The sequence below is a fragment of the Podarcis bocagei genome (genome assembly GCF_964188305.1).
Source record: "Podarcis bocagei genome assembly, chromosome: 16".
Lineage (NCBI taxonomy): Eukaryota > Metazoa > Chordata > Lepidosauria > Squamata > Lacertidae > Podarcis > Podarcis bocagei.
In genome coordinates this window covers 10312359-10339606 of record NC_138142.1, presented here as the reverse complement: position 1 = coordinate 10339606, position 27248 = coordinate 10312359, and the positions used below count along the sequence as shown (strand labels likewise).

General features: G+C 46.9%; 1 long non-coding RNA gene across 1 annotated transcript in view; it reads right to left on the bottom strand.

Annotated features, from left to right (window-relative positions):
- Positions 1–11030: 11030 nt before the first annotated feature.
- The window catches only part of LOC308576108, a 147178-nt gene continuing 130960 nt past the window's right edge, over positions 11031–27248 (bottom strand). Inside the window, exon 3 of the long non-coding RNA XR_014003094.1 lies at positions 11031–11093. This is a non-coding gene — a long non-coding RNA (uncharacterized lncRNA). The remainder of the gene's footprint in view (positions 11094–27248) is intronic.

Sequence of the window (27248 nt, the reverse complement as noted above, 5' to 3'; positions counted from 1 at the left end):
TTAATGAACCTGACAAACTTAGGTCCATTAATTCCAATGGATCTGCTCCAAGCAGGACTTAGCTTGAGTACAACCCTCAACAACTCCTGGAATGGCAAATTAAGTCGTTTGCTCTAAAACTGTTACAGAAAATCACCAAAGTACAATAGAACTTCCTTTGCATGTCTGGCCCCTTGGCAAGTTTGGTGATGGGATTAGGCTTTCCTTGGCCAACAATCAGCTCAGCAATTGTCACCTCTGGGAACTTCCTGGAGTCCCTTTCAATGGGAAAATAGCTTTGGAATGGAGGAAACTAGCAAAGGAGTTGATTTTATATTATTTTTAAAGCTAGGTAACTTCCCTGAGCTGTCAAGTTGAAAGGATACATTCAGGCATAATATTTGTAACATTTAACTTTAAAGTTGTGCCCCCCCCCCCCGTAATTTCTGTAACAAAAGCACAGATCCCCCCCCCCCCGTTCCTAGTTGGCATATACAGTGGTACCTCGGGTTAAGTACTTAATTCGTTCCGGAGGTCCGTTCTTAACCTGAAGCACCACTTTAGCTAATGGGGCCTCCTGCTGCCACCCCGCTGCCGGAGCACGATTTCTGTTCTTATCCTGAAGCAAAGTTCTTAACCTGAAGCACTATTTCTGTGTTAGTGGAGTCTGTAACCTGAAGTGTATGTAACCCCGAGGTACCACTGTACGTGAGTTTGAAGTTTGCCTCCATTTTTAATTCAGAAGGCAAAATGTGCCTGAAGCAAAGGCAGATCTAGGGGAGCGCAACCAGTTTGGTTGCACTGGGCGCGGAGCTTCTGGGCACCACAGCAGGTGCTGCAACAAGAATGTCCAACAGAAGGCGAAAGGCAGGGTGTGTGTGTCAGATTTTGACGTTGCACAGGGGGCCACTGAAATTTGAGAAGCCAAGATCCACCGCTGCCTGAGGGATCAGCAATTCAAAAAACACTGTTGCAGATGTTTGCTGGTACAGCACACTTTTTAACAGCCAAACCAAACAGCACTTAATGAACAACAGAGAGAGAAGGAGAGGCAGACGTTCATTGTGGAGTGGAAGGGAAATGGAATAATTTCATTTTGAGATTTAGGAGTTCCTTTGCTTCAGTCCCTCATTCATAACAATAGCAAAACTGGGTTGAAGAAATCTTCTGATCATATATATTCTCTTCCCCCACCCTTGGGAAGAATTATAAAGCCGAAACGTCTATTCTTTCCCATCTCCATATTTTATTTTTAATGCTAGAGTAGCTTCTCATACTCGGCTATGCAAAACACAATGGCTTTATGATTCCATGATGGCACTTTCTTCTGATTACCACCCTGAAGAAGGAGCTGACAATCTTCCTTCGCTCAGAAGCCAAAGTACAATCTCAGGTCTCCTTTCTGAATAAAAGAGACATCGTCGCTCTTCTTCACTGCAGTCAAATCAAAGGGAGATTGGAGCCTGAGAATGTAAGAAGTTAACAATGGTGTGTTTCAGAAGCTTCTCAGCAACAGCATGGACCTTGTTTCATGTGTCATTCTTTGAACACTCTGCTTCCCCCATGCCCTCAACCCTTCCCCCCCTTTTTTTTCTTTTTGCAGATCCCACACATGGTCACCTAAAAGCAGCATCCATTCAGCACTGGTGACCAGAGTATCTGAACGGAAAACCTTATGAGAAAAAGACAGTTTTGAATGGCAGGCAAGCTTGTGAAAGAAAAAGGACAGTGGCCCTGCTAGCTGGGGAAAGAGCCTCATTTACAGTATATGTTGTTAATAGGCAGCCACAAGATGTGCAGTTTTGTTGTTGTCGTTTAGTCATTTAGTCATGTCCGAGTCTTCGTGACCCCATAGACCAGAGCACGCCAGGCACTCCTGTCTTTCACTGCGTCCCGGTGCAGTTAAAGGTAAAGGGACCCCTGACCATTAGGTCCAGTTGTGACTGACTCTGGGGTTGCGGTGCTCATCTTGCTTTATTGGCTGAGGGAGCTGGTGTACAGCTTCCGGGTCATGTGGCCAGCATGACTAAGCTGCTTCTGACGAACCAGTGCAGTGCACGGAAATGCCATTTACCTTCCCGCCAGAGCGGTACCTATTTATCTACTTGCACTTTGACGTGCTTTCGAACTCCTAGGTTGGCAGGAGCAGGGACAGAGCAACGGGAGCTCACTCCATCGCGGGGATTCGAACTGCCAACCTTCTGATCGGCAAGTTCTAGGCTCTGTGGTTTAACCCACAGAGCCACCCACGTCCCGGTGCAGTTAGGGGCTTATAAATAGATCACCCATCTATTGAGCATTCATCCTGAGTTGCTTGCAGCAAGCATATGTGAGGGTTAGATTAAATCCAGTCATTATTGAGCATTTGTTCTGAATTGTTTACAGGGTAGTTTTACAACAATGAGCATTCTGATTTGATTGTGCTGTGTTTGCAAGTCCTCCTGTAAGTCATTTGTTCCTCCCACACTTTTCAATGCACTTCCTGGTCATGTTCCAAAGCCTCTGTCAGCATACAGCAATCCCTCTCTCTCTCTCTCTCTCTCTCTCTCTCTCTCTCTCTCTCTCTCTCTCACACGCACGCACGCACGCACGCACGCACGCACACACATCATAGCTGGGGAACTCCAATCCAAAAGTTATTCCTTGAAGGGTAGGCCTTATCTTCACAAGAGGGGCGGGTTAGCAGAAGATAAATCTCAATCTACTAATAGAGATCTCTGGGCAATTTGCTTCAGGTCAGGTCAAACTTTTAGCACTTATGGTCAAAGGCTTCGTAAAAATTCAGACAGACTCAAAGGTAACATGACAAATTACACTTGCAACCCAACTACTAAAAATACTAGGTCTATAAAACACAATAGCTATAAACCAGAAAGAGGGATTTTGGCGGGGAGGAGCAATAAAAGAAATGATTTCTTTTTGAAAAAAAAGCAATAAAACACAGAATAAAGTTATTCACAATAAAAAGCAATAAAACAAAAAAATTAAAAAGCAATAAAGTGAAAAATAAAATTATCATCATCATGACAATGAATTTATCTTTGGAAGCACTTTTGCATAGATTCTTGCAGAAGCCAAAGCAAAAAGACATAACTTACAAAAACGCCAGCAGCTGACACTAGATTTATATTTTCTGCAATGTTGTGTGTGTGTGTGTGTGTGTGTGTGTGTGTGTGTGTGTGTGTGTGTAATCTCAATAAAACAGTATCTGGAAACTTGAAGACAAGGTTCCAAATCCAAAGGACAAAATGAAATTTAATGTGTGGAATTTGCAGTAGATCAGCAAATGACTTCTGTTGTCTAGCAATAATAAGTTTGCTGGAAAAGAATGTTTTGGGGGGGGCAAAGTCTGGAGCAGGTTTTTGTGTTTAAGGACTTATTGGCTTGATTCCCAAGCCGAACAAGTGCTCAGAGCAGAGGCGCCAGGTTGCCCTGAAGATTGAGGGGGCCTATTTGTGAGGTCATGTGCACGATGCGTGCATGATGTCACGTTGTCTGGAGAAGGCAGAGCATTCTGGAGGAGCCAGCTGTTGAAGCTGCGACACACATGACATCACGTGTGCATGACCCGTGCCAGGCCCCCTCAACAGTGAGGGGGCCCAGCCCCTTTCCAACACATATTGAGAGGGCGGAAGAGGCACACTGTTCCTTACTGTACATCTAACTGAATGGGACACTATTTTGCACCTGGAAATGGTTGGTGGACTAGGTTGGCTTGAACCCAAAGCAAAGTAGATCCCACAAACCCAAGATCTGCTAACCTCTGCTGTACATGGAGTAGTAGGAGGAGTAGTAGTAGTAGTAGTAGTAGTAGTAGTAGTAGTAGTAGTAGTAGACTGGGTATTGTGTGTATGGGGTGTGGGGGAGGGGTAGCACCTCTGGTGGGGGACACATCAGGCTCCTTCTGAGGGAGTTTTTCCACCTTTGGTCCCCACCCAGCACTCAGTTCTTACCTGTGGCTCCTAGAAGCTGTCAGCATGTGACAGCAGCCACACCCTAGGAAACAGCTTTGAGTGGGTGGCTAAACCAGGTGAGGGTAGCCAATGGGTCTCAAACATTCAGTGAGTTAGGAGTTTCCTCGGCATGCAGTGACAGGCTCTGGTGGATTGAGCAAACGAGAGACCCATAGTGCCCAACATTCAAGAAGGCAGTTCCTGTGCATGCTGTAGAGGGAAGTGAGGGACAGATGGCACTTGTCAACCTGGGAAGGTAGCCCATCTAAGACAAGGAAAGCTCTGATCCTAAACCTCTACTGCCTTTTGGGATATCTTCAGGAGAAGAAAGGGCCAAGGAGTTAACCCAACACAAATCCAGAGTAGAGTCCCTAAGAAGGTTGGATGGCGCCTTGTATGCCTCCTTCCAGCAACTCCTGCAGCCAAGCTGGGGCCAAATGTATTGCTCTGCTTTCCTCTGGACCACATCAGTGAGGGTGAGAGAGATGCAGTATTGTCATCTGGGCAAACCAATACCTCCATACACACTACCCGGGCTTGAGCCCCAGTTCTGGGAGCTAACACCCAGTGCCACTTCCTAGATGAATGGAATGTTGAAAGGTAGACAGGTGGGGATTGGCTCAAGGCAACAACAACAACAATTTATATGTGGTCCATCTAACTGGGTCGCCTGAGGTTGGTGGGGCATTAGCCCTGCACACACATCAACTTTCATGCTATTTGATGGCAACCTGAGATCTCTCCTGGCACTCCTTGTAGTCAATCCAGCGAGATCCTTTCAAAATGTGCAGCTGCATCAAATACCAACACAATTACAAAAGACCAACAAAATGCCAGCGGCAAATCATCTTTCCAGGATGGTTTATATAGCTGTGACAACTTGATATATTGGCTGTGCAGGCAGGAGGGTTTTCCATATCCCACCAGCGGAGAGAATTATGCCTTGCAATCTGCCCCAGCACTGGCCTCTCCAGGGCTCCCAGCTCCAAGGCACTTGCATGTTTCTGTTCGACTCATTTACAAGCAAAACTCAGAAATCCCCACCTATAGACAAGCTTCTTATAGAGCTTTCCAAGAGCATATTGACAGAGCAAAGACAGGATCCAAATCCCTAATCCTGCTAGCAAGCCAACTTTTATATTTTCTCTGCAAGATGAAACCTTATGATCCCTGCCAACAAAATCAATAGCATTATAGATTTCTTTGTTGGGGCAGCGGGAGTGGACCAGAATGTAGAGTTACTCCTAATTCTTAAATAAAAAACCCCTGGCTGTTAGGATCTAGCTATTTTCCGCACTGGTTGTACAAGCCAATCTGGATTTTATGAGAGCCTTCACATGATACAATAAAACTCTGCCAATTTGTTCCACCACCTCAATACTCTTCACTGCAGAGAGTAAACAGAGCATTGATGGATTGTGTTTCAAGCTACACTACTCACAGACATATTGTAGTTCCTTTCCACAAAAGTCCGTAAAATATCTAACCTGCTTTCCAAATAGGTGGAGTATTTGAGAGGGATGCTGCCCATTTCCTGATCCATGTCCCTGTGAAAAAACCGTGCTAATTGGCACCTTTTCTGAAACGGCTGGTTAAAAGTATAAGTTAGACTCATAGAGGGGACCTTAAGAGACATCTGGTTTTGGGAACCTGAGGCCTCTCTGTATAGCCCTCTATATAGTCCTAGGCTAAGCATGTCCCCTCCTCCGCCTCCCTCCCCAGGCCACACCCAACCCTTCTTCATACCCTCTGTGGGTGTTTTCACCTAGCTAGAACATGTCCTTGAACTCTATTCATTCGTCTTGGCTGCCTGGATGGAAGCTAGAGAAGGGTGTGTAGAAACCAGCCTACTGAGCAAAGGTCAACTTTACATATACTGTGCCACTCACTTCTGCCTGTGGCCACACACACCACTGGAAGGTGGCTGTGTGGAAGGTGGCCTTCAGGCTGAAAAAAAGTTCTCCACCCTGATCTAATTCTACCCAATAACTCAGTGTAGGACAGGGAGCTGTCCAGCTGCTAGTTGAAGACCTTCAGCTGCACTTGAAGCCATGGAGCTTACATGATGCCACATCCAGCAATTGTGAGCTGCTACTTTCCAGTGCAATTTCCTTTCACTTTCTGTTTGGGGGCTTTAGGAGGGTGGGAGAGCGTGTGTGTGTGTGTGTGTGTGTGTGTGTGAGAGAGAGAGAGAGAGAGAGAGAGAGAGAGAGAGAGAGAGAGAGAGAGAGAGATTGCACAATAGCCCAGATCCACTGTAATTGTGCAACTTGAATTTTCTGGTACGCAACTGAATGCCACCCACACAATCTCAAGGTTCTTGTATAATCCAGACAGTGGACAAAAATGTGACGCTATTCACCTCTAGAGTCCTTCAAGATCACTGGAAAGATTTGGAGCTATCTCTTAATAGTACAGTCCTGTGCATGTCTACTCACAAATAAGTCCCATTGCATTCTATACCCCACATAAGTTGGTGGCATTATTATTATTATTACAATTTATTACCCTCTCTTCACTCCATGGTCCCAGGGCAGGTTACAACAACAACAACAACAACAACAACAACAACAACAACAACAACAACAAATATTAATAATAATAATAATAATAATAATAATAATAATAATAATAATAATAATAATAATAATAAAATTTATTTATATCCCGCCCTCCCCAGCCAAGAGCAGGCTCAGGGCGGCTAACAACCAATAATAAAAACAAGTTGATTAAAATACAACTTAAAAAACAAGATTAAAATACAACATTAAAACATTAAAACATTAAAATGCCGCCTCTTCACAGGAGGAGAAAGGAAAAAAGAAAGAAGGAAAGGGAATCAAATTGATTCTAAGCCAAAGGCCAGGCGGAACAACTCTGTTTTACAGGCCCTGCGGAAAGAAATCAGATCCTGCAGGGCCCTGGTCTCATGAGACAGAGCGTTCTACCAGGCCGGAGCCAGTGTCGAAAAGGTCCTGGCTCCGGTTGAGGCTAATCTAACTTCCTTAGGGCCTGGGACCTCTAGGGTGTTGCTATTTATGGACCTTAAGGTCCTCCATGGGGCATACCAGGAGGGGCGGACCCGTAGGTACGAGGGTCCTAGGCCGTTAATTAAAACACAAATGTTAAAAACAGTTATAAAAAGCTTGTAATTATAGAAAAAGAGTGGGTCGTAAAATATACATCTCAAGTGCCTAAAGCTAGGATTAAGAGAGGTGTCTTGGGTTTTAGCCGAAGATCTGCCATGAGAAGTGAGGGGGAGATATGGATCTTATACCAGTTTCTTCCATCCGGGGCCGTAAAGAATACATTGCAAGATGATTGAGATTTCAGCTTGTTACAAAATGTGTCAACATGATTTTAAACCTGAGTTTAAATGCTGTCACATTTATTGACAGTGAGAAAAATAGCTTTGGTGTGCAGTTTTCAAGAGCAAGACCCCCCCCACACACACACACATCTGATGTACAGATTTAAGCACTTCAGCAACAGAGGCTGTCTGACAAAAGGAATAAGGAGAGAGTACAAAGTTCAATGGTCCAGTGTTTTGACTTTAGCAGCCAGATTCTTATAATCATCTGTCAGTGTAATAAGCCAAGAAATGAATGAGCTTTGCACCACTGAACACGTTCCCTTCTCTCACACCTGAAGTCTCCAATTAAGCTTAGTTTCCTACTTCACTGGGACTGGGCAGGGGTGCCATCTAGGGAGGAGCCAGGGGACTGAGCCCCTCCCAAAAAAATTCAAGGAGGGGGCCAGGAGGTCCCCATTGGGCCTGTCAGGAGCTCATCCTGCACTCGTGTAGGAACCTGGCAGAGACACGTGCCTGACTGGCATGTTCTCTCCCTTCTGGTCGATCGTTTGGGAGCTTCAAAAGCTTTCTTCAGCCTGAACATCACAGCAAGCGATGCCAACAGATATCAGCACACTTAGGGATCCGCAGCTTGGGTAACAGACCTTAGCAAATCAGCATTTTGGCTAATCTACTTTATTTACATATAAACACACAGAGAGCACGGCAACATGGCTCCCTCTCTCTCTAGCATCAGACAGCAAAGAGAAAAAGAACAAAGGGCAATAGTCCCATTTCACGGAACACAGTAACACAAACATCCTGTCTCCGTCACTTCCCGCTTTGTGGAGTCAAAACACACACCGTCATGTGATAGACAAAAATCCCATGACTGCAATCATGGAGCAGGAATTCTAACAGGGCCTACCCGCAGCCATCGTGGGCCCTACCAGAAGTTCCTGTGGCTACAGTGGGCCCTGCTGGTAGGCCCTGTCAGGCCTTTCCATGGCCATGATGGGCCCCGCCAGAACTCCTTCTGCCATGTGATATCATGCGTGGTGGGCCCCACCCCCAGTTGAGTGGTACTCGACAAATGTGGGACTGGGAAATTATGGCTACCAGCTTTTGAACAACCCAGGATCTTTCAGCATGTTGGAGGCAGCGATGCTTTTAAATTCTAGTTGCTGGAAACCACAAGATAGGAGAGTGCTCTTGTGCGCATGTTCTGCTCCCTAACTTCCCACAGTTATCAGTTTGCCCACTGTGAGAGCAGGCACTTCTTGTGTTCTTCTTCAGATAGTGGCATCTCATATTCTGTAGCCACTTTTGCAAGGATTACAGAGAAGGCTCATAAACAAAAGAAAGCCATTTCCTTATCCTATGACAACAGTTCACAAATTCTTACAAAGTTTCTGACAGCAGTGTCTCTCATTTTGTCCAAATTGGGTAATGATGGCTACCGGCTTTTGAAAAAGTCAGGATCGTAAAACAAGTTCAAACTGTGGTTTAAGATACTGACTTGTTTCAAAATGATTAGCCATAGTTTAATAGTTTCGAAGAAATGGGAAATGTGGTCCGTTGGAGACTTCCACCTTGCATACAGGTGTGCTGTGAAGAGAGGGAAACCAAAATGATCAAGAAGATGGAGTGACAGCCACCCCCCAACTGCTTCATGAGGAAAGGTTGCAGCATTTGGGACTTTTTACTGTGGAGAAAATATGAATAAGGTTAGGCACTGTTTAGGCTTGCCATACGCCAGGAAAATTCCTGACATGTCCTGGTTTTGGGGTGTAAAAATGGCATGGGGGCAATTGGCAAAATGTCAGGGAAAACCTGGATGTATGACTCAGAAAGTTTAAAATCACTATTTTGGGGTTAGATTTTCCCCAAAAAGCTCCCAAATTTTGGTGGGTTTCTAAAATAAAAAATAATTTTTGTGGTTTCCTAAAAAAGAGCCCAACAATTTTGATATGGCAACCCCAGCACTGTTGTCCCTTTGGGAGGAGACTGGCAAAGTAGATGCTAAGCAGTTCCACCATCTCTCTGTCACCTAACAGCGTTTCTCCAACTTCTCCATGCAGAGGAACTATGACTTCCTTGTTCTTCCTCTTGCTTTGAACCCTTCTTTTCATTATTTTTAGAGAGGTGCTTTAATTATCTTTATTAAGTCCAGGATCTAAATTTACCTAGCTGCACCAGTGGTACAACAGTACGGTAGCACTGCCAGCCATCCCAGCAGGTGAAGCTGTCCCCATTGTTGCATCACATGGCAGAAAGTCTTCCCCAGCTGGATTTCCGCCTGTCATACACCTTGTGAAAGGCACAACAGTGCCACTGGGTGCTCTGACAGCAGCCTTCCATCAGCCTGCTTTGCTTGGCTGGAAGTCTCCTTCTCCTCCGCAGTCGGGAGACTTGCCCAAACTAAGGCTCCGATTTGGTCTCTTCTCTCTCCTTCTCCCTCGCATGTTACCGGTCCCTGTGGATATAACTCCAATTAATAAAAAGGCATCTTTATCTAAGCATTATCATAATACAAAGACTCAAGGGGGACACAATTCCTTCATGCTTTTTGCTGATTTAAAACTCAGAATTCTCCTCAGAGCTGGCGGGGGGGCGAAGGGGGCTTTGCTGGGAATGAAAGGGAAAGGGATAAAGGGCATTGTAACATTTCATCGGAACGAGGCCTCACACTTGGCAAAAGCACAATGGAGCTTGTTAAATTTGGAGCGTTTATAAGAGCCTTATTGCTGTTAGATCCCATGACGGAGCTATCATTTTTTAAAACACACACACACAGACACACACACACACACACACACACACAGGGTTCACTTGGACAGAAGCTCTGTGCTCCATAGTTCATTGCTTCTCCGGGAGAATCTGTAGGAAATTAAAACAGCAAGCTACAGAAAATGACCAGAGAGGTGTTTTATTTCTCTCTCTCCCATTGAGGCTGGCTGAGATAGCTCTATGCTGCCTGTTGTAAACAAAACCTGCCCTTTTCCCCTTATGGGGAACCCAAGAGCCTGTATGGAGTCCTTTGTAGGTTCTCCATCAGTCGGAGAAAATAACAGAGGCCAACCAGAGAATATTGAGAAGCAAAGCAGCTAATAAGCCTGATCTATATTAAAGCTGTTGCAACAGGGTGCTCCCCTCACAAGCAGGAAAGGAGGAGGACCCAGAAGCAAGGTGTGCCTGCCCTTATATAGACATTTTAAATTCCCTGCCATGGAGCTCAAGACCACCCCTCCATACATCATACATACATCACAAAAGGGGTGTAACCCAAGACCACCACCCCACAAACTTCATACCTACATCACAGAAAAGGTGGTCTACAACAGAAATTTGAATGTTGTTGTTTTTCCTGTCTGCCCGGTTATCTGATAATGCCTTATCTGATTGCCTTTCCTGGTAGTCTGTCACCATTTGAGATGGCGATTCCCCAATTCCTGAGACAATGGGAAGGTTCCCTCACCCCCCTCCCTCCTTGCAGAAAAAACATTTAGTCAGTTTGGGAGTCAAAATGGTTTCAGGTCGGTCTTCTTGTGCTGATCTATGTACATGCTTGATTGGTACATTTATGAACATTTATTATATATATAGGTAAAGGGACCCCTGACCATTAGGTCCAGTCATGACCGACTTTGGGGTTGTGGCGCTCATCTCGCTTTACTGGCCGAGGGAGCCGGCATACATGCTTAGTCATGCTGGTCATGTGGCCAGCATGACTAAGCCGCTTCTGGCGAACCAGAGCAGCGCATGGAAACGCCATTTACCTTCCCACCAGAGTGGTACCTATTTATCTACTTGCACTGGCGTGCTTTTGAACTGCTAGGTTGGCAGGAGCAGGGACCGAGCAACGGGAGCTCACCCCGTCACGGGGATTCGAACTGCCGACCTTCTGATCAGCAAGTCCTAGGCTCTGAGTCCTAAGTTCCACAGTGCCACCCGCGTCCCTTTTATATTATAGATATATAAGACCTTAAATTTTATAATTACACTGCCGGCCACTGCAGCCGCAGAAATAAGACAATGGATGAGTGCTGCTCTTTCCTTTTGCTAGGTTTTAAGAACAGCAGCATATAAGGAGCTTCTAAGCCAGGGGTTGGGGAATGTTTCTAAGGTAAAGGGCCACAATTCCTCGCAAGTTGCCAGCCAGAAGGGCAGGGCCAGAAGCAAAAAATGAATGGAGCAGCATACGCAAAAGAAACAGCACATTGTCCTTATTGGGTGTTGGAACCAGGTGTGTGCTGGTGCAGAGCCCCTGTTCTCTCCTTCACCCAAGACACCTTACAAGGCTCACTGTGTACAAAAGATGCTCCTCTGAACATATGCAGAGTGTCTTTCCCTCACGCACTGTGTGGGTTCTCACCATCCCATGACTAATCTCCTTTGTGCACTACAAGTCCCAGCAAAGGAAGAATGGATACAAAAACTTATGGAATATGCAGAAATGGCAAAACTTACCGGAAGGATAAGAAATCAAGATAACAATTTTTAAATAAAAGAATGGAAATGGTTTATTGAATATTTTCAGATAAATTGTCAACAGATAAAAACATTGGCAGGATTATTGTAATACAGTGGTACCTCGGGTTACATACGCTTCAGGTTACATACGCTTCAGGTTACAGACTCCGCTAACCCAGAAATATTACCTCGGGTTAAGAACTTTGCTTCAGGATGAGAACAGAAATCGTGCAGCAGCAGCGCAGCGGCAGCAGGAGGCCCCGACAGCTAAAATGGTGCTTCAGGTTAAGAACAGTTTCAGGTTAAGAACAGATCTCCAGAACGACTGTAACCTGCAGCTTCGTAAGAGTACAGTGGACGCTCGGGTTGTGAACATGATCCATGCGGGAGGCACGTTTGCAACCCGCATTGCCATGTCTGCGCAGGCGCAGGTTGTGATTTGGCACTTCTGTGCATGCGCAAAGTGCAATTTAGAGGTTCTGCGCATGCACGAGCCCTGAAACCCAGAAGTCACCCATTCGGGTACTTCCGGGTTCGGCACGGTGCGCAACCCAAAAATGCGCAACCTGGAGCACCTGTAACCCGAGGTATGACTGTACATATTTAAAGAAGGTGAATAAATGAGCAAATTAAGTTAATTTGGATATGCACAAGATATTAAAAATAAATTTAAGGAACCGCAGAAAGAGGGGGGAGGAAGTCAAGTTTTGAAATGTCAAAATGATTGTAAAATTGGTGAAATGTATAAACTTGAAAATTATAATTTTTTTTAAAAAAAATACCCCCCCAAAGAACCATCTGTTAACAGCCTTGCAAATTGCATCATGATAACAAGCTAGTGAAAAATATAGTAAAGAGAGACACAATATCTATTGGGTAGCATCCAGCTAAACAGTTTCACTAGTGCAAGGATTTTTCACTGTGCAATGGGTCTTCCTCACCTTCTCCTTTCCCAGGGCACTTCCTGCACATCCTTGTAAATCACCAGGGGAAGGAAGGTTGGTGAACCCCCAGAAGAGAAGTTGAACAGAGGGTGTGTGGGGAGAGGAGAGGGCAAGGAAGTTCCATTGCACAGCTAAGTGTCATTGCACTAACACAGGCATAGGCAAACTTGGCCCTCCAGATGTTTTGGGACTACAACTCCCCTCATCCCTAGCTAATAGGACCAGTGGTCAGGGATGATGGAAATGGTAGTCCCAAAATATCTGGAGGGCGAGTTTGCCTATCCCTGCACTAACAGAAGTGTTCATCTGAACATTGCCCATTCACTCAGTGAAGGGGAGGGAGGGAAATAAGGAAAGCAAAGGAATAAAAAAGAAATTTCTGTGGCCATCTCAGCTAAAGAGCAGGTATCAATATTTGGTGACCTAGAGAATCAATACTGTGGTACCTTGGTTTAAGAACAGCCCTGTTTACGAACGATTTGTTTTACGAACTCCGCAAAACTGGAAGTAGTGTCCCGGTTTGTGAACTTTACCTCAGTGTAAGAACAGAATCCGAATGGTGGAAGGGCACCGGCAGTGGGAGGCCTCATTAGGGAAAGCACACCTCAGTTTAAGAACAGCTTTGGTTTAGGAACGGACTTCCAGAACGGATTAAGTTCGTAAACCAAGGTACCACTGTATTCGGATTTTCTAAGGAGCTTGGTATACTCAGGGTTAAGCAGCTAACTAGACTGGCTCCATGATATTATACTCCTTAACAGGTCTGGAATGCGATCTGAGGCTGGCCCATCCAAGGAGCTCTGAATCCTGGGAATTTGCAAATGGAACAGGTGAAAATGTAACTAGTGATAATTGATGATTCATTATCTGCAATTAACATTTGGTAAACAGGTGTTCAGAGCCATATAAAATGAGGGATGGGAGCAGAGGGATGTTTAGATTCTGGGGTAGTTGGGAATGGAAGTTCACAGAGCATTAAGTCTGTTCAGCTTTTAGGAAAATAATAGAGTTGTCTCCATACACCTGAATGAAAGCGCAAGATGGGTAATGTGGTTAAATGGTCACAACTTTATTAAAGGAACTCACCAACTATCTGCAAGCAAATGCATCCGTAGCCTGCCTCTGCACCATGTGGGCATATCTAATCTGAGGTGAGATATGGAGCAAGCTCCCTTCCTCTGAGAGCCAGTGTGGTGTAGTGGTTAAGAGCGGTGGACTCATAACCTGGTGAACCAGGTTCGATTCCCCGCTCCTCCACATGCAGCTGCTGGGTGACCTTGAGTTAGTCACACTTCTCTGAAGTCTCTCAGCCTCACTTACCTCACAGAGTGTTTGTTGTTGGGGAGGAAGGGAAAGGAGATGGTTAGCCGCTTTGAGACTCCTTAAAGGTAAAGGTAAAGGGACCCCTGACCATTAGGTACAGTCATGGCCGACTCTGGCATTGCAGTGCTCATCTCGCTTCATTGGCCGAGGGAGCCGGTGTACAGCTTCCAGGTCATGTGGCCAGCATAACAAAGCCACTTCTGGTGAACCAGAACAGCGCACGGAAACGCCGTTTACCTTCCCGCCGTAGTGGTACCTATTTATCTACTTGCACTTTGACATGCTTTCGAACTGCTAGGTTGGCAGGAACAGGGACCAAGCAACGGGAGCTCACCCTGTCACGGGGATTCGAACCGCCGACCTTCTGATCAGCAAGCCCTAGGCTCTGTGGTTTAACCCACAGCGCCACCCACGTCCTTGGGGACTTGAAACTCCTTAGGGTAGTGATAAAGCGGGATATCAAATCCAAACTCTTCTTTTTCCTCCTCCTCATTTCACAGGGGTGACACAGCTCTGGCTTGAGGTCTGGCACTCAACATTTGATGGCTGCAAGCCTTTCATCACCAACTCACCATAAGGATGCCATGCTGACAATCCCAGTCTAGACCATTGCTCTCCCATTGGTGTGCTGCCCAACTGTCCCATTTTAAGAGGGGCATCTCAGATTGATCCCAATCCTGGGTGTCTCATTTTGGCTCCCCTGCAGGACCAAAAAAAACAGGTGGTTGTTGGTTCTATGTCTTGGCGGATGTCACGGGGGCAAGGGGGCACTCCTGCCCACAACAACCCCCCTGGAATGATAAGGCTAAGAGAGAGAGGCTGGTCCAAGGCCACTCAGTGAGCTTGGCTTCTAAGTTGGGGAACTATCATGAGGGGCTAAGGCTATATCTTTATTAGCCTGATGATTAATGTGGACCTGATTTCCACTTTTCACACTACATTCCTCTTAAGTCTGGCACATCAAGCATATGATTGAATAATATCCACTGTATCTGAGGACGGGAACAGAACTGACATCAAACAAAACACAGTAATCCAAATGGAACAATAAATAAAAGGGGGGAAATCAAACTTGAATTAATAGCTGATACTAATGAATGAATAAGCTTACAGCCTGAAGTCATGAAAAGGCCATTAAGTTTTGCAAAGCATCTATCCATCAAAAGAAAAATATATACATACAGCAGCATCATAAAGATAATAAATTGTCAGATGATATTCTATCAAGCGTCATTGTAAATACATTTTCATCTTTGGGGAGCCTTTTGCTTGTCAGGAGACTCAGCATGTGTGTGTGTAAGCAGGGGAAGGAACATAATTTCTAAAACAAGTCACATAGCGCCCAGATCAAGGAAAGTAATAGTAGCACTCTATTCTGCTTTAGTCAGGAATACTGTGTTCAAATCTGGGCACCACAATTTAAGAAGAATGCTGACAAGCTGGAACGTGTGCAGAGGAGGACAAGAAGATGATCAAGGGTTTGGAAACTAAGCCTTATGAGGAGCGCTTGAAGGAGCTGGATATGTTTAGCCTGGAAAAGAGGAGACTGAGAGGAGATATGATGTTGTTGTTTAGTCCAGTGTTTCCCAACCTTTTTTGGGCAAAGGCACACTTGTTTGATGAAAAAAATCTCGAGGCACACCACCATTACAGCCCCGTGACGTCAGCGCGCAGCGTCACGCCGGGAGGGACGCACGAAAGTGTAAGTTTCAATTTTTTTCCCTCCCCCTTGCCGGGGAACCTCCAAGCTTTGGGGGTGGGGGGGGAGGAGGCAGCAAAGCGAGGCAGGAAGGAGAGCGCGGCTTGGCTGGGTGAGCTTTGGCAGGGGCAGGGAATGAGAGCCGCGAGGCGGGCGCTGCGGACGGAGGCGCTGCCCGCCGAGCTCGCAGGCAGCCAGGCAGGCAGACGGCGAGAGCCCCGCGCTGGGCGGCCTCTCCTCGCCGCCGCCACCCCACCTCTTGCTGCCCGACTCGCCCGCCTCCCTCCAGGCAACATCTCGCGGCACACCAGGCAAAATCTCACAGCACACTAGTGTGCCGCGGAACAGTGGTTGGGAAACACTGGTTTAGTCGTTTGGTCGTGTCCGACTCTTCATGACCCCATGGACCAGAGCACACCAGGCACTCCTGTCTTCCACTGCCTCCCGCAGTTTGGTCAAACACATGCTGGTAGCTTCGAGAACACTATCCAACCATCTCGTCCTCTGTCGTCCCCTTCTCCTTGTGCCCTCCATCTTCCCCAACATCAGGGTCTTTTCCAGGGAGTCTTCTCTTCTCATGAGGTGGCCAAAGTATTGGAGCCTCAGCTTGGAAAAGAGGAGACTGGGAGGAGATGTGATAGCTATCTTCAAATATCTTAAGGGCTGTCACACGGTGGAGGGGGCATGTTTGTTTTCTCCTGCTCTGGAGGGTAGGACTCGAACCCATGGCTTCAAGCTGCAAGAAAGGAGATTCCGACTAAACATTCGGAAAACCTTTCTGACACTAAGAGCTGTTCAGCAGTGCAACTGTCTCCCACGAGAAGTGGTGCACTCTCTTTCTTTGGAGGTTTTTAAGCAGAGATTGGATGGCCATCTGTCATGGATGCTTTAGCTCAGATTCCTGCATTGCACGGAGTTAGACTAGATGACCCTTGGGGTCCCTTCCAATGCTAAGATTCCATGATTCTATGATTCTTTGGTATCTGGCTTCTCATCTCCTATTTCCCATTTCCCTTTTTCACACTTGAGCTGTTCAAGTTAATATAGTTGTGCTGACTATATTTGTTGAAACGGAGACTGTGTCTTCTGTCTACTGACATTTGCGCTTTGTATTTTAACTTGACTGGCTTCTGGCCCTATTAAAGGCATTGACCGCCTGACCATTTACGACAATCCACTGTAGAGCAGCAGCAGGGAAGCAGTGCCCCTTCTTATGTTGTTGGGTTTTGTGAGTGGGGTCCCACATGGGTCCAGTCTGTCTCCAGGGCTGTTTAATATCTCCATGGACAGACAGCATAAAGCATGGGTAGGAAAACTAAGGCCCGGGGGCCGGATCCGGCCCAATTGCCTTCTAAATCCAGCCTGCGGATGGTCCAGGAATCAGCATGTTTTTACATGAGTAGAATGTGTCCTTTTATTTAAAATGCATCTCTGGGTTATTTGTGGGGCACAGGAATTCATTCATTTCCCCCCAAAAAAATACAGTCCGGCCCCCACACGGTCTGAGGGACAGTGGACCAGCCCCCTGCTGAAAAAGTTTGCTGACCCCTGGCATAAAGTATCCCAGCCAAGTCCCATGTTTCAGGCTGGTGTTAAAAGTTGGGTCCTCCTAGATCTAAAAAGGTTGGTGGTTACTGTACAGCACCACACTGTCTCACTAAAGATACACCTCGATGCATGCAAGTAAGTAACAGCTGAAAGATTTGGATTTTCTGGTAATTAATTTCAGTCCCCTTTTTGGCCCATATGGATGCTGCTGCTTTATACAGTTCTGTGGAAATTAAGAGGGTCCGACACATGCTCTATAAATTGTGATATTCTGGATTAAGAGTTGCCAGATGTCGTTCCCCTTAACAGCATTGCTCTGCTTCAGTTTTTTTAATAGATGCTAGAATTATTCACTGTGAATTATTTCCATTCCAAGCTTGCACCTTCTGTCTTCTGGTGGAAATTTTGGCTAATGAGTTTCTGATCGGGAACATAATTAACTGTTAACTATTCAGCACACCATGCAGATAAATCTTTGTTTTAGCATGCAGTATATTTGCAAACTACTGTGCGCTCAGTATAAGGTCTTTGCTTTGAGACGGCATGCGGGGGAAGAGGAGCTTTCAGGCCAAGGGCTGCATTTCCTTCTGGCAACTTCCGGAGGGTCACAGGGCAGTGGCAGGTGGGGCCAGAGCCAAAAGTGGGCGAAACAGCAAATGTGTCTACACAAACTCTAACCTCCATCTCCAGTGCTTTTTTTCCTTAAAACATGTTTAGGGGTACTCTCATTTGACTCAAGAAAACCACCATTTTATAGTTCAAATCAGAAAAAATAAATACAGTAAATGGACAAAAGTACAAAGAACATGCATTACCTCATCATGATGAAAAATAGTAATTTTCCTACTCATATTGAAACATTGCCCCTCAATAAGGCCAAACTTTCTTTCCACAGGGCCTGTAAGACAGAGTTGTTCCGCCTGGCCTTCGGCTTGGAATCAACTTGATCCCCTCCCCCTCTTTCCTTTTCCCTTTCTCCTCCTGTGATGGGACTCCTTTTTGGGGACTTCCCTGGCTTTTTTTCTGGCCCATGTAGGACCAGTCTGGAAAGTTAGCCTTGGTGAAGACTTGACATTTTCATCCCCCCAAAAAAGTTTTTGATTTGAGTTTCCATTGAAATGAGGCTGTATTTTAATGTTTTAATGTTGTATTTTAATCTTGTTTTTAAGTTGTATTTCATTCAATTTGTTTTTATATCGGGTGTTAGCCACCCTGAGCCCGGTCTTGGCTGGGGAGGGTGGGGTATAAATAAAAAATTTTATTATTATTTTTATTAGGAGGAGGAGGAGGAGGAGGAGGAGGAGGAGGAGGAGTAAAACACCACACATCCACATTCCACACTGCTTCACACATTAAACCAGGAATCGGCAAGGTTTACCTCGCCTGGGCCGGTTCACTCCATCAGAGATCCCGCTGTGGGCTGTATTGTGGATGCATGCATGAGCATGTGCGCCCGTGAATTCTGGCATCTGCATCTGCACAGGTGCAATTTCCGGCACCACAGAAGTGAGTCCCTGCGCTGCACTGCGCTGCACCGGTTTAGCGCAGCGCGCAGGAACTTGCCGAGTGGGCGGCTTGGTTCAGGGGCAGCTCATGGGCCAGTTAAGCAACCCCCATGGGTCGCTTGTGGCCCATGGGCCTTAGGTTGCCGACCCCTGCATTAAACACTCGCTTCTGTCTGAGACTCAGGAAACACCATGACAGGAAATGAGGGACCCCCATCAGGGGTAGCAAAGAAACTGACGATTCACCATGCTATTTAGTGGAACTGATGGTTCACCATGCTAGAGAATAAACTATTTAAAAAAAATAAAACATAGTTTCTTCTCCCATTAGACTCACAAAAAGTTTAGGGGTATGCACCCCCCCCCAGAAAAGGAGCACTGCCCATCTCTATCTTCCACCCAGGAAAGCAAGTGGAATTATCAGAGTTCCAGGGACATATTTAAGCCAGGTTAAAATACTTGAGGAAAGTGCAAAATCAGTCTGGTAAAGGGAGAGTCTCAAGGCCCAGATTGGGAGGCCTAGAGGGCCAAATTTGACCCCTAGTTTGAGTTCCCCCACCCCTGGTATACAGTGTGACCTTTGTATAAGACGAGCCCTGCAGGATCCGCCCAGATCCAAATGTTGGCAGGCAACCTCTGGACTTCAATGTTTTTCATCCACTGCATATTTAAGTTCAGTGAGAATTTTGCTTATTTGGGAAGGATTACGTACTGCCTGTTGGTGCTCCACCTCAGGGAAAACCTCAAATGCCACTCTGAGCTCCCTGGAAAGAAGAGTGGGGTAACGACAGCATGCAATAAATGTCACTTCCATGGCAACATACTTTATCCATGGTGCTATAGCACAGAACAAGGTTTTTATTTATGAGGTCTTGTTTATTACATTTTTACCCCATCCTTCTTCTAAGTCAGGGGTGGGCCATATGTGACCTACAGCAAGGGCCGGATTTAGGTTTGATGAGGCCCTAAGCTACTGAAGGTAATGGGGCCCTTTATATGTCCAGCTGTCCTTTGTCAACAACAAATTGTCAGTGTTTTTTGTCTTGAATATATGCTATATGGTAATTTATGGACCTAATAGGTATCTAAAGCCATTTGCATATATTGCCATGCAACCAATCCATGCAGAATGTAGGCACCCTATACAGTGGTGCCTCGCAAGACGAAAAGAATCCGTTCTGTGATTCTCTTCGTCTAGCGGTTTTTTCGTCTTGCGAAGCAAGCCCATTGACAGATTAGCGGATTAGTGCTATTAGCGCTATTAGCGGCTTTTAGCGGCTTATCGAATCAGCTGATAAGCGGCTTAGCGGCTTAGAAAAGGGGGGGAGGAAAAAAAACCCGCAGGAACTCGCAAGACATTTTCGTCTTGCTAAGCAAGCCCATAGGAGATTCGTTTTGCGAAGCACCTCCAAAACGGAAAACTCTTTCGTCTAGCGAGTTTTCCGTCTTGTGAGGCATTCGTCTTGCGGGGCACCACTGTATATAGAAAGGAGTAAACCAGTGATATTTTAGGGAGCAGGCTAGCAGGCGAGGCCCATTATTTACATCATAGGAGCCTACACAAAACAAAACACTGTTGCTATAAACAGGTTTTATTTTATTTGTATTTTATCTTATATTTTGGAAATGTACACCCAGGATTTTTTTCCTTTAATGTTTTGGGGGGCCCTCAAGAGTGTGGGGCTCTAAGCTATACCTTGTTTAGCTTATATGTAAATCTGGCACTGCCTACAGCCTAATTTTGTGTGGGTAGCAAGGAGGGTGGAAATGCAGGGCATGGGAAAGGATGGCCTCACCCACTTTTGATTCTACCCAGTGGTTTTTTTTGTGGTGGTACATGCCGGTATGGGACGCAGGTGGTGCTGTGGGTTAAACCACAGAGCCTAGGACTTGCTGATCAGAAGGTCGGCGGTTCGAATCCCTGCAACGGGGTGAGCTCCCATTGCTCGGTCCCTGCTCCTGCCAACCTAGCAGTTTGAAAGCACGTCAAAGTGCAAGTAGATAAATAGGTACCACTCCAGCAGGAAGGTAAACGGCGTTTCCGTGCACTGCTCTGGTTCGCCAGAAGTGGCTTAGTCATGCTGGCCACATGACCCGGAAGCTGTACGCCGGCTCCCTCGGCCAGTAAAGCGAGATGAGCGCCGCAACCCCAGAGTCGGCAACGACTGGACCTAATGGTCAGGGGTCCCTTTACTCTTTACCTTACATGCCAGTATGCAGTACCGCCACTTCTTTTCCCCCGTCATCATCTTGCCTCCGCCACTTGCATGCCCGCTCACCCGCTCACCCCGCACCTTCGCCACTTCCTCTGCTGCCACCACTGCCACTTCCCAAGGCTTCAGAGGCGCTTTGGCTCAACCCTGACGATAGCAGGTTGTAAAAAGGTCACACCAGAGAGCTTCTGGAAGGCCATGCCTGCAGCCTCAGGAAGTGTAGGAGGAGGAAGCAGCAAAGATAAATGGGAGAGAGAGGAAACGGGTGGGCAGGCAAGCAGGGGGGCGCATGGTGCATACCGGCTGTTATGTATTCAGTGGTCTGTGTTTGCCTGAGCTTGAGTCAGGACTAAGGATTCTGAGCTCCTGTGTTCTGATTCGATACATGGTATCCAATCACAGAACATTTCAGGATTTGGGTGTGCTGGTCCAGGGGGGAGGTTACCGTGGGGTGAGGTCCAGGACCTGAGTTGAGGGTCGCCAGACAGTCCTCCTCGGGCAAAGCAGGGTCCACAGCGAGAAGCCGGGCAAGGACAGGAACTCTGGGGGAACAGGACTGGGTGCTGGCCGAAACAGCTCATCAATGACGTTGCTCCCGCAACCTGGGACCTGGCTGACTGGCCTTTATCTTCTCTGAGGCCAGGGGCGGTCCCGGCCCCCAGGAGACTCACCTCTCCTGGCCTTAAGGCAAGCACTCCTCCTGGGAGAAACCAGTTCCCTTAGCCTCTCTGCCCTGAGCCTCTGCAGTTCAGGAGAGGCTGAAGGGTTACTGGACCCAGGGGGAGACTCACCTGTAGGCACTGAGTCCTCAACCACCTCCGGAGCCAGAGTGGATTCACCTGATGCCTGCTCCTGAGGATCCGGCACAGGTGCAGGCGCTTCAGAATCAAGGCCCTGCCCCAGTTCAGCCGGCCCTGGAGGCGGGGACTCCTGTGCAGGCTGGGATTCCTCCGGTTCAGCCTCTGAATCGGATTCCCAGGCCATCACACCGGGCCTCTGCCATTGGCCCTTAAACTCTGAGTCATGATTCGGAGTTTGGAAGTTTAGACAGCCAATCACGTTGGGAGTGGGAGTAGCCCAGGCCTTCAGAAATGTATATAAGCAGTTGCTTTGTCCTTGTTGTCTAGTTGGGTTAGTTCAAAAAAGGTTCTTGCTGTTATCATTGTGTCTTGCCTCGTGGGAACCCACCTACACTTCACCAGCACTTATATTTCTTTGGTGGGGGGGACGACACTGGTTCTACCTCTTTTTATCACTCACTTCTATCAAGTTTGTTTCTTTGTCTTAGAACACAGATTGCCAGCCTTTTTGGACCCGTGGGAACATTTCAAATTTTGAGAGAGCGGTGGGGGCACCTGGCACAAAATGGCTGCCATGGTGGGGGGGGGTGTCGTAATCAGTGCTGGATTTACATATAAGCTAAACAAGCTATAGCTTAGGGCCCCACTCTCTTGGGGGGCCCAAAAAAATTAAAGGGAAAAAACTGGATGTACATTTCCAAATTATAAGATAAAAACAAATAAAAACCTACATGTAGCAACAGTGGCAAATGGATACCTATTAGGTCCATAAATTACCATATACAGTGGTACCTCGGGTTAAGAACTTAATTCGTTCTGAAGGTCTGTTCTTAACCTGAAACTGTTCTTAACCTGAAGCACCACTTTAGCTAATGGGGCCTACCGCTGCTGCTGCACTGCCGGAGCACGATTTCTGTTCTCATCCTGAAGCAAAGTTCTTAACCCGAGGTAATATTTCTGGGTTAGCAGAGTCTGTAACCTGAAGCGTCTGTAACCTGAGGTACCACTGTAGCATATATTCAACACACACAAAAACAGCAACAATTTGTTGTTGACAAAGGACAGATGGACATATATAGGACCCCATTACCTTCAGTAGCCTAGGGCCTCATCAAATCTAAATCTGGCCCTGGTCGTAATACAAAATTAAAGAGACAACAACCCCTTAAAATCTTATGCTTACCCTGGGAAGTGAGATACGTCCTTCTGGTCCTGATTCAGAGAGAGAGAGAGAGAGAGAGAGAGAGAGAGAGAGAGAGAGAGAGAGAGAGAGAGAGAGAGAGAGAGTTGCTGATTGCTGTCTCTCAGGCAGCATTCTCCTAACAGATATTCTTAACGCAGAACGGATCAGTTTGAGACCAGAGCATGGCAGGCAACAACAGGAAAAGGTTTATTTAAGGAAACTAAAAATATAACATCAAACCACTGGGCACACATATAAAAAAAAAAACAAAAACTCATGTGCTGATTTTAATTAAAGCTCTGCCTCCACTTGGGGTGGAAAACACTCCAGAGTCGGAGCAAAATTACAAGGATTTCAAAGAATGCTAAGCTTGAAAGGTTGCCCTCTGCTTTGTGACACAGTTTCTGGCATTTCTTAGAGCAGCAAATAGAATTCTGATCATTGGTGGAGCTTTGGGGTGTGAAGTGGTCTTTCCGCAGCAGCTTTTTCTAGTCAAGGTTACACATTAAAGGTGATCACCAAGGACAGCTATTTGGGTTGTGAAGCTCGTAGCCTATTCAAGAAACATCAGATGTGCAAATCAGAACATTGCTACCCTTGCCACGTATATCCAATTAAAGCTTTTACCTGAGAGTGCTGAACAACTCTATGCCTAGAGCAGAGATTTTTTATTTTTTATTTGGTTTTGGTTTTTTTGCAGGATCCTGGAGAGAAACAAATGGTGGCTGAATCGTGACTTGTGTAAGAAATGGGACTAAGAGCCATCACTGCAACCCACCTTGAATTTACGGTTCCAAATTGGATCCCGCAATTCTGTTACAAAGTGTCTGTTTGCACGCTAGTCAGTGGTTCTCACATGCAAATTGCACACTATCTCTCTCCTCCCCCTCCCCCTCCCCCTCTTTTTCTCTTTGGGGATGTTTTGACAGTGAGAACTGAATGCACTGCAGGATTTGGCACCCCAAGAGTTAACAAGGACAAGATAAACACAGAGTGATTGTATTGTAGCAAAAGGGGAATTAGCATGCCTATTACAAAATATGGGAACAGATGTTAATTGGCATAGACTTAAACCTCGCCAGGAGAAAGGGTTTGGGCAGGGGGATGCTGTCTGCCCACAGCCATGAAGAGAAATTATCCTAAACCATCAGCCTTAACAAAACAAAATCTGCTGTCATTTTAAAAGTACCAACAGAGTAAGGAATGCAGAGGGGAGTTTAGGAGATTCTGCCTGGAGTCAGGCTAGTACACTAAAGCATAACAAAGGAAGGGAAATGGAAAAGAATGAGTGATGGCCACCTATCTTTGATGGCCATCATGGGAAACAAAGTTCTGGATAAAGTATGGCCTAATTCTGCAGGACTCATCTTATGTTTTTGTGTTCTTAGATGTTGTTGGACTCCCAGTCCAACTCCTATCCACCCCAGCTAGGGTTGCCATCAGGATCCAAATGTATGCATTTGAAAGGGTATGTGAAAGGTCATGGATTTAAGCTCTGGGTAGCCATACACAGAGAGATTTACAATTCATGTGTATGCATACCCTCCAACAGTTCACCCATGAAAATAGGGATGTCCTATTCAACAACAACAACAACATTTATACCCTGCCCTTCTTTTTTAAATCATTTTTATTGATTTTCCAATAAAAAACATCCAATTACCGTATTTTTCGCCCTATAGGACGCACTTTTTCCCCTCCAAAAATGAAGGGGAAATGTGTGTGCGTCCCATGGGGTGAATGCAGGCTTTCGCTGAAGCCTGGAGAGTGAGAGGGGTCGGTGTGCACCGACCCCTCTCGCTCTCCAGGCTTCGCGGACCTCTCCGCAAGCAGCGGGAGCGCTCCCGCTGCTTGCGGAGAGTTGCCTGCATGCCGAAGCCTGCGCGCGCTGGGATCAGCGCGTCCAGGCTTCGCGGACCTCTCCACAAGCAGCGGGAGCCAGCGCTGGGCTCCCACGGCTTGCAGAGAGCTGCCTGTTTGGGGGCTGGGGACGGGCGAAGCCTGGGGGGGGATTTTTTTTTCCCCTTTATTTCCCCCCAAAAAAACTAGGTGCGCCTTATGGGACGGTGCGTCCTATACGGAGAAAAATACGGTAATATAGCCAATCATAATACTCCAATTAAAATAAAAAACTAAAATAAAAAAGACCAAATTATAGTCCAAATTATAATTACTAATTTTGGGGAGCTCTCCATGGTCTGGATCTCTGCCCTTCTGACTGGGTTGCTCCAGCCACTCTGGGAGCAGTGGCGGAGAAAGGGGGTGCAGTGGGGGCCATCCGCCCTAGGTATCATGCTGAGGGGGGGTGACATTCAGTGCCCCCCCAACTCCCAATCCTCACCTGACTCCTGATGCTCAAAACGAAGGGGGAAGGCTGGCAGCAAAGCGGCGCAGCTCCCCCCTTCCCCCAATGGCTCAGGGTAGAGTCCCAATCCATCGGGGGAAGGGGGGAGCTGTACCGCTTTGCCGCCAGCCTTCCACTTTCATTTTGAGAGTCGGGAGAGTGTCGCGGGCAGGCGGTGTGCCATTGCCCTGCACTCCCAGCTGGAGGAGGGAGGCAGGAGCTGCGCCACTTTGCCAGCAGCCTTCACCCCTCAATTTGCGAGTCAAAAGTCGGGGGGAGAGTCGCAGGTGGGTGGTGCGCCGTTGCCCTCTGCTCCCGACTGGAGGAGGCAGGCAGGCAGGGGAGAGGATGTGAAGGAGGCACCCCATCCCATTCTTCCCTATGGGTTTGCCCCTCCCCATGGGTGTTCGCCCCACCCTGGGCGCTCCGCCCCAGGTGCCCAAGAGGCTTCCTCTGCTGTTGTCTGGGGGGCTTCCAACATACATAAGAACATGATAAAACTATACAGAGCTGCCGTCAGATGTCTTCTAAAGGTTGTATAGTTACTTATCTACTTGGCTTAGGAGTCAAAGAAGAAGAAGAGGAGGAGGAGGAGGAGTTTGGATTTGATATACCGCATTATCACTACCCGAAGGAGTCTCAAAGCGGCTAACATTCTCCTTTCCCTTCCTCCCCTACAACAAACTGTGAGGTGAGTGAGGCTGAGAGACTTCAGAGAAGTGTGACTAGCCCAAGGTCACCCAGCAGCTGCATGTGGAGGAGCAGGTAAGCGAACCCGGTTCACCAGATTAGGAGTCTACCGCTCTTAACCACTACACCACACTGGCTCTCTTAACTCCGTACCCTCCCCTCCCACACTTCTCCGATGAAAATAGGGACATCCTAAGGAAAAGCGGAACATTCCGGGATCAAATCAGAAACTGGGGTGGTTTCTGTAAATCCAGGACTGTCCCTGGAAAGTAGGGACACTTGGAGGGTCTGGTGTGTGTGTGTGTGTGTGTGTGTGTGTGTGTGTGTGTGTGTGTCCCCAATTCCAGATGGGCCATCCTGTTAGGCTGCAATAGATTGTAATGGATTGCTCTGAAGTCACCAGATAAAAAAATAACTGCCTCCCAAATGCATTGCACCACCCTGACCTGCATTTTGCCAGAACAAAGGGGGCAACCCTAATCCCAGCCGCCATAGTCAATAGGTTGGGAGAATGGGCATTTTAGTCCTACCCTAGCAGGTAGGTCAAAGGTTACCTGACACAAGGAATCCAAACCCTGACCTGAATCCAGTACCTGCTAGATTAGACAGGCCTTTGGTCTGACCCAGCATGTTCTTAAGTATTATCATTATTACATGCAAAAGGCACAGGTGCCCAACTGCATAAAGGTAAAGGACCCCTGACAGTTAAGTCCAGTTGCGAACGACTGGGGTTGGGGCGCTCATCTCGCTTTACTGGCTGAGGGAGCCGATGTTTGTCCACAGACAGTTTTTCTGGGTCATTTGGCCAGCATGACTAAGCCGCTTCTGGCGAAACCAGAGCAGCACACAGAAATGTCGTTTAGCTTCCCGCTGGAGTGGTATCTATTTATCTACCTGCACTTTGATGTGCTTTCAAACTGCTAGGTTGGCAGGAGCTGGGACCGAGCAACGGGAGCTCACCCCATCACGGGGATTTGAACTGCCGACCTTCCGATCGGCAAGCCCCAGGCTCAGTGGTTTAGACCACAGTGCCACCCGCGTCCCACCCAACTGCATAGCAAGAGCTAAAATAGAATGAGACCCCTTAGCTTGAGTCCCTCCTGAGATTTCCCACTGATCCTCCCTTTCTCAGAGGAAGATACTTATACAGTGTGCTGCACCTCTGCGGGAAGCCGCAGTCAATAGCTCCATCCAATAAGGCCGACAAGTTATTTACTCATCAGCTCATTAGAGGAGAGGAACAGATTACACTTCTCATAATTTTACATCTTGACAGGGACTGTTTTTGAGGTGTTATGGGGT